Below are 7,683 nucleotides of genomic sequence, written 5' to 3'. Positions count from 1 at the left end.
GGATTAGGGACAGTAGTGGTAGTGGGGAGGGGATAGGACTTATAAAATATCAGCACTAGGGATCCTTGTGATAAAACTGTTTTGTATCTTAACTTTGATGATGAGTACATGAAGCTACTCAAGTGATACAATTGTATCTAACTAAATACACAAACAAACATGCAAATAAGTTCAAGTAAAACTGGGGAAATCAAAATAAGATAGGTAAATTGCATCAGTGTAATGTCCAACTGTGATATTGTTTTGTGAGATGTTACCACTGAGAGACACTGGGTGAAAGGTATACCAGAACTCTGTTATTTCTTTCAACTGAATGTGAACCTACAACAATCTCAAAAGAAAAAAAGTTTCAATTGAAAATAATAGTTATTTAAAGAAATCTTCTTGGAAGATAATTTAACATGTGTAGCACATATGCACATTGCATACAGGAAGCACATTGATATACCACTCCAAATATAAATTTAGTAAAGTTGCAGGATACAAAACAATGTACAGGAGTCTGTTGTGTTCCTATATACTAGTAACAAACTATCTGAAAGAGAAGTTAAGAAGACAGTGCCATTTACAAGTGTATCAAAAAGAATAAAACACTTAAAAATAAATTTAAGAAAGGAGGTGAAAGTCCTGTACACTGAAACCTGTAAGACTGATGAAAGAAATCTAAGAAGACACAAATAAATGGAAAGATATTCCATGCTCATGGGTTGGGAAAATCAATATTATTCAAATGTCCGTATACATAAAGCAATATACAAATTTGGTGCAATCCCTATAAAAATTCCAATGGCATTTTACACAGAAATATAACAAACAATCCTAAAATTTCTATGGAACCACAAAAGATCTCTCACAGCCAAAACAATCTTGAGAAACAAGAACAAAGCTGGAGGCATCTTATGTCCTTACTTCAAACTAGATTACAAAGCTATAGTAAACGAAACAGTATGGTATTGACTTAAAAAAAAAAGACAGACACAAAGATTAATGGAACAGAACAGAGAGCCCAGAAATAAGCTTATAATACACATATGGTCAATTAATTTATGACATAGAAGTCAAGAATATACAATGGGAAAAGAATAGTCTCTTCAATACATGGTGTTGGGCACACTGGCCAGACACATGCAAAAGAATGAAATTGAAGCACTATTTTCATACACAATAAAGACTTGAATATAAGATCAAAACCGTATAACTTCTAGAAGAAAACATAGGTGATCATAAGTTCCTTGACAGGTCTTAGAAATGCTTTCTCCCCCTGTCCCCCGCCACCAAAAGCAAAGGCAACAAAAGCTAAAATAAACAAGTAGGACTATATCAAACTAAAAAGCTTCTGCAGAGCAAAGAGACCATCAACAAAATGAAAAGACACCCTACTGAATGGGGGAAAATATTTGCAAATCATATAACTGACATGGGGTTAATATCCAAAGCATGTAAAGAACTCATTGAACTCAGGAACAAAAAGCCCAAATAATTTGAGTTAAAATGGACAGAGGACCTGAATAGACATTTTTCCAAAGAAGACATGCAGGTGGACAACAGGTACATGAAAAGGTGCTCAACATCACTAATCATCAGGGAAATGCAAATCAAACTCACAATGAGCTATCATGTCACACCTGTTAGAATGGCTCTTATGGAAAAGACAAAAATAAGTGTTGGCAATGATGTGGAGAAAATGGAATTCTTATGCACTGTTGGTGAGAATGTAAAGTGGTGTAGCCACTATGGAAAAAAGTATGGAGGTTCCTCAAAACACTAAAAATAGGACTATCATATGACTGAACAGTTTCACTCTTGGGTACTTATCCAAATAAAATGAAAATACTAATTCAAAAAGATACTTGCACCCTTAAATTCATTGCAGCATTATTTGCAATAGTCAAGACATGTAAACAAGTCTATCTATGGATGAATGGGTAAAGAAAACGTGTATATATTTGTATGTATATATCACACATTTCTTAGGTGTTTATATATTTGAATATATAAGCACAAAATGCAATATTATTCAGCTATAAAAAATAAAATCTTGCCATTTGCAACAACATGGATGGAACCTGAGGACATTATGTAAGTGAAGTAAGTCAGATGGAGAAACAAAAACACTGTATGATTTCGCTCATATGTGAAATGTAGAACACACACACACAGGCTCATAGATGTAGAGGACAGATTGGTGGGACCAGAAATAGGGGGTGAAGAGTGGGCAAAGTGCATGAAGGGAGTCAAAAATACAGACTTCCAGTTAAGAAATAAGTCATGAGGATATAATGTACAGCATGGTGACTATAGTTAATAATACTGTATTGCATAAGTGAAAGTTGCTAAGACAGATCTTAAAAGTTCTCAAAACAAGAAAAAAATTTTCTGAATTCTGTAACTGTGGTGATGGGTGTTAAATATATTTATTGTGGTGATCATTTTACAATATATACAAATATTGAATCATTATGATATACACCTGAAACAAATATAATTTAAAAAGCATTGTAAAGGAGTCTGTGCTGAAAGGTAATATATATAGCTCTAGGAAGTATATTGATACATTACTCTGTAGGTCATGTCTTTTCATTTACATCAAAGGATGCACTACTAAATAGATTTTACCCATTTTTTATTCCAAATTTTCTTACAGATATGTGGAAAGTAAAGCAGTAGTTGTGATGTGTTGTCTTTTTTTTTTAATATATTTTATTGATTATGCTATTACAGTTGTCCCACTTCCCCCCTTCTCTCCCCTCCACCCTGTACCCCCCTCCCACCCACATTTCCCCCTTTAGTTCATGTCCATGTGTCATACTTATGAGTTCTTTAGTTTCTACATTTCCCGTACTATTCTTGCCCTCCCCCTATCTATTTTCAACCTACATTCTATGCTACTTATTCTCTATACCTTTTCCCCCTCTCTCCTCCTCCCACCCCCCTGCTGCTAACCCTCCATGTGCCCTCCATTTCTGTGGTTCTGTTCCCGTTCTAATTGTTTACTTAGTTTCTTTTGGTTTTGCTTTAGGTGTGGTTGTTGGTATTTGTGAGTTTGCTGTCCTTTTACTATACATGTCTTTTCTTTATCTTCTTTTCTTAGATAAGTCCCTTTAGCATTTCATAAAATAAGGGCTTGGTGATGATGAACTCCTTTAACTTGACTTTATCTGAGAAGCACTTTATCTGCCCTTCCATTCTAAATGAGAGCTTTGCTGGATAGAGCAATCTGGGATGTAGGTCCTTGTCTTTCATGATTTGGAATACCTCTTTCCAGCCCCTTCTTGCCTGTAAGGTCTCTTTGGAGAAATCAGCTGACAGTCTGATGGGAACTCCTTTGTAGGTGACTGTCCCCTTACCTCTTGCTGCTTCTAGGATTCTCTCCTTCCTTTTTACCTTGGCTAATGTAATTATGATGTGCCTTGGTGTGTTTCTTCTTGGGTCCAACTTCTTTGGGGCTCTCTGATCTTCTTGGATTTCTTGGAAGACTGTTCCCTTTGCCAGATTGGGGAAGTTCTCCTTTATTATTTGTTCAAATACGTGCTCAATCTGTTGCTTTTCCCCTTCCGATTCTGGTACCCCTATAATTCAGATATTGGAACGTTTAAAGGTGTCTTGGATGCTCTTAATCTTTTCCTCAATTTTTTGAATTCTTATTTCATCATGCTTTCCTGCTTGGTTGATTCTATCTTCCTTCTGGTCCACTGTATTGTTTTGAGACTCATATTCCTTCCTTTCACTATTGGCTCTCCTCCGCGTGTCTTCCTGCATCTGTTTTATGGTAATCTGCATTCTTTCATCTAGATTTCGTCCAAAATCCACCAGTTCCGTGAGCTTTCTGATCACCAGTGTTTTGAACTGCGCATCTGATAGATTGGCTAATTCTTGGTCGCTCAAAAGGATGAGTCCTGGGGGACTGATCTGCTCTGTTGAAAACATGGTTTTTTTTTCCCCTGTCTCTCCTGTTTTTTTTTTTTCCGGTCTGGTTGCTCTTGTTACGGTGGGGGGCCGGAGCCTTAGGTGCTCACCGGGGCTGGGCACCCCAGTCACTAGATTGTGACGTTATATGTGGGGGCGGGGCGGGAGCGGGAGCAGGGCGGGAGAAAACAATGGCGGTAGTTCCGTTCTCCTGGACTCAGACCCTTGTCTGGGCTTCTGGGCCGCGAGTTCTGCCCTGGTCCACAATTGCTGCCCCTCTGGGTCTGCCAGCCGCAGCTTGTGTACTCAGGGATCACCGCTGCGTTCTTGCGCACCGGATGGCTTTTGCGCCGATTTCGCGCCAAACCTTCCCTGACCTCTGTGGGCCGCCGACCCGAGCCAGCCCCGCGCCCGCCGGCTCGTCTTTTCCTACCAGTCCAGATGAACACGTCTACTTCAACTTCTTGGCTGCCCGACTTCCATTCAGATAAATCCTCTGCCGGATCTGGGTGTTATTCTGATAGTAAATTGTTGTAAATTATTGGTTTTCTAATCTTGGTTGTACGAGGAGGTACGGTGCATCGGCCTATTCCTCCATCTTCCGTGATGTGTTGTCTTAACTAGCAGAAGAACTTTGGAAACACTTAAATGATGTCAGTTTTATATGTCTCGTGTTCTGTGTAATAGAAAATCTGTTCTAGTAATGGGCCATTTTTTTAATATAATTCATGGAATTAAAGTAAAGGTTCTGAAAGTTTATTCTGTCAAAGATGAAATATTTGATATTGTAAATGTTACTATAAAGTAATCTAAAAGTATCAACACTGAAGAAAATACTATTTGTTTTTGAGTAATAAAGATTAAGTTTAGTGGATCAAGAGCGTTATTGCCCAAAAAAAGTTCTTACTATATTAAGAAATTCATGTAGCAGAAAATGTACTTGGAATTTATTATAGCATAATCATAATTAATAGTTGCATCTAAATAAGCCTGATGGTCTACCAATAAAACAAGAGTTGTAATTTTCAAAATTTAAAAGTATTTTTATATAGAGAGAGTATTTCAACTGGAAATTTTTGTGATAATCTGATGTTGGTTTTAAATGTTTTAGCAGATCACTATCTACTATATATAAAGGGCCAAGCACAAGTAATGCCCCTTTTTTACTACATAAAAAATTTTTATTATGACATCATAAGCATATAATTCTGTAACATAACAAAATTGCACTCAAGCACACCACATGATATTTTAGGTGAAATGTTCAAATTGCTGTCCATCTCGTGCAGAACATACACATACCCTACCAACCACACTCAGTGGTGTTACTTCTTCCGGACCATGTATAACACACACACACCCCACTCTGTATTTATTTACTGACTGAAATTTTTCAGTGAGTCTGAGGTTGAGTGATGTTCAAATTTTTAAAACATATTCATTCTGGCCAGTTTTAGCAGTCCAGAATGTAACGAGATTTTATTTAACTTTATTTCTCATTCATTCTTTTCACCTTCCATTCCAATCCTAGACACTTTATCACATTTTTTAAAGACTTATTTATTTATTTTTAGAGAGAGGGGAAGGGAGAGAGACAGAGAGGAAGAGAAACATCATTGTGAGAAAGAAACATTGATAAGTTGCCTATGGTAGGCGCCTGGACCAGGGGCTAATCCTGCAACCCAGGCCTGTGCCCTGACCAGGAATCAAACCTGTGACCTCCCACTTTGTGGGACAACATCCAACCAGCTGCAGCCACGCCAGTCAGGCGGTGTTTTGTCAAATCTTGATTCAAATAACATTGGCCCTTTCCATCCCTCTCTCCCATTTTTCACAAACACATCTCAAGGACTAAGTTAGGAAAATCTCATGTCTGTTGCTGCTGCTGTTTCCTTGTCATTAGTAGATCCAGGGTGTCCCATCTTTTGGCATCTCTGGGTCACACTGGAAGAAGAAGGGTTGTCTTGGGCCACACATTAAGTACAAGAACACTAATGGAAAACTGATGAGCAAAAAAAAAGGTTTTAAGTAAATTTACAATTTTGTGTTAGGCCACCTTCATAGCCATCCTGGGCCACAAGTGGCCCGTGAGCCGTAGGTTGGGCACCCTGATTGGTTAAAGCTGTGGTTTCTTCCTCTTGATGGGCTTGTGATTACTGCATTTCAGCTTGCTTTCCTGTAAAAGCATTTTACTCTTACTGAAACTTCTACGTGTGCATCTTCAGCATTATAAAGCTAACCCACAGTAATTTGGTACAATACAGTTGGATTGGTTATACCCTTAAGATGACAATTTTCAACAGATGTGCCACAAGAATTTTTAAAACATGCAATACCTGACTATTTAGCCAGGGGCACTGGCCTCTTTTCTCTTAGATTGTCAATAATAAAATAACAGCCAACACAGTATAGCCATCCAGTGTGAATAAGTCAGAATTATATCTATTTTTTTGTCAGATCAGCAAAAAAATGTGTGTCTTGGTGTGTCACAGAATTTTAGTAATTAGCTTATGAGTGCCATGAGGTGAAAAGATTGAAAATTGCTCCTCTAAGACTTCATCAGTGGCATCATCTTTCTGTTTGTAAGCCAGGTCACAAAAGACAAATACCATATGATTTCACTTATTAGTGGAACCTAATCAACAAAACAAGCAAGCGAGCAAAATAGAACCGGAGACACGGAAATAAAGAACAAACTGACACTAACCAGAGGAGGGGGGGAGGGGGGTAAGGGGAGACAAGGGGAAGGGTTGTCAAGGAACAGGTATAAAGGGCCCATGGACAAAGACAACAGCGAGGGGGGTCACTGAGGAGCAGGGATTGAAAGTGGGAAGTGAGGGTGGGTAGGGCAGAGGAGAGTAATGGGGCGAATAACAGGGACAACTAATTGAACGACAATAAAAAATTTTTAAAAATTACTTATAACTACAACTCACTAAATAACTTTAAGAAAACATGATAATGACTTATTGAATCCCATAATACAACATCACTTGTCTGGGATAGAAGACCTGGGTTCCTTGATAAGATTGCAACCATGTTAAGGATTTGATATAACTGATTCAATTTTAATATAAATAATTTTTAACAAAGGGAAAATACTTTGGGTATTGATTTCTTTGAAACTTCTTAATGTATATTGAAGTTGCTTGAGTTTATATTTAAGTTGTCTTAAGTGTATACATTTTTCCTCTAGGAATAAGATACTATATATAAGTCCCAGAAGTAGAATTTTTTTTCTCACATTCCTTGTTTCTGTATATTTACTTGTTTGTGTCATTCTTTTATTTCTTATTTTCCTCTCCATTATCTGCTGTATGTGTGTCTGTTTTTGAAAGAAAAGTGTTTTCTGGAACAGCTAGTGTTTGAAAATTATTGGCTCTTAGTCATATGAAAACAATGTATATAAGCATTTTGTTTGAAAATTATCATTGTTAACAGAATTTTAAGACATCATAGGGAGAAATATTTGGGATTAATTTAAGCTCAATTCTTGTTCTTTCAATACAGTATTTCTCCAACTTTGAGGCTTACAGAATTCACAAATTCAGATCTGGCATCCTTTTCAAAGAAAGACCTTCAGTAATGTGTAAGTACTTTTTGTTTTTCATTTTGATTTATTTCTCTTAGCTGTTTTCTGTATTAAACAGTTTAATCTACCAGATTTCTTACACAGAATTTGGCATATATTCACCACATAATGATTATGAGTAACAAGTGACACAAAAGACTTACTGAAAAATGTCTTAAGATGTGCCCTTGACCAGCATTAATGAC

Source organism: Phyllostomus discolor, chromosome 1 (genome assembly GCF_004126475.2).
Source record: "Phyllostomus discolor isolate MPI-MPIP mPhyDis1 chromosome 1, mPhyDis1.pri.v3, whole genome shotgun sequence".
Taxonomy (NCBI): Eukaryota; Metazoa; Chordata; class Mammalia; order Chiroptera; family Phyllostomidae; genus Phyllostomus; species Phyllostomus discolor.
Note: the sequence above shows the minus strand (reverse complement) of the source record.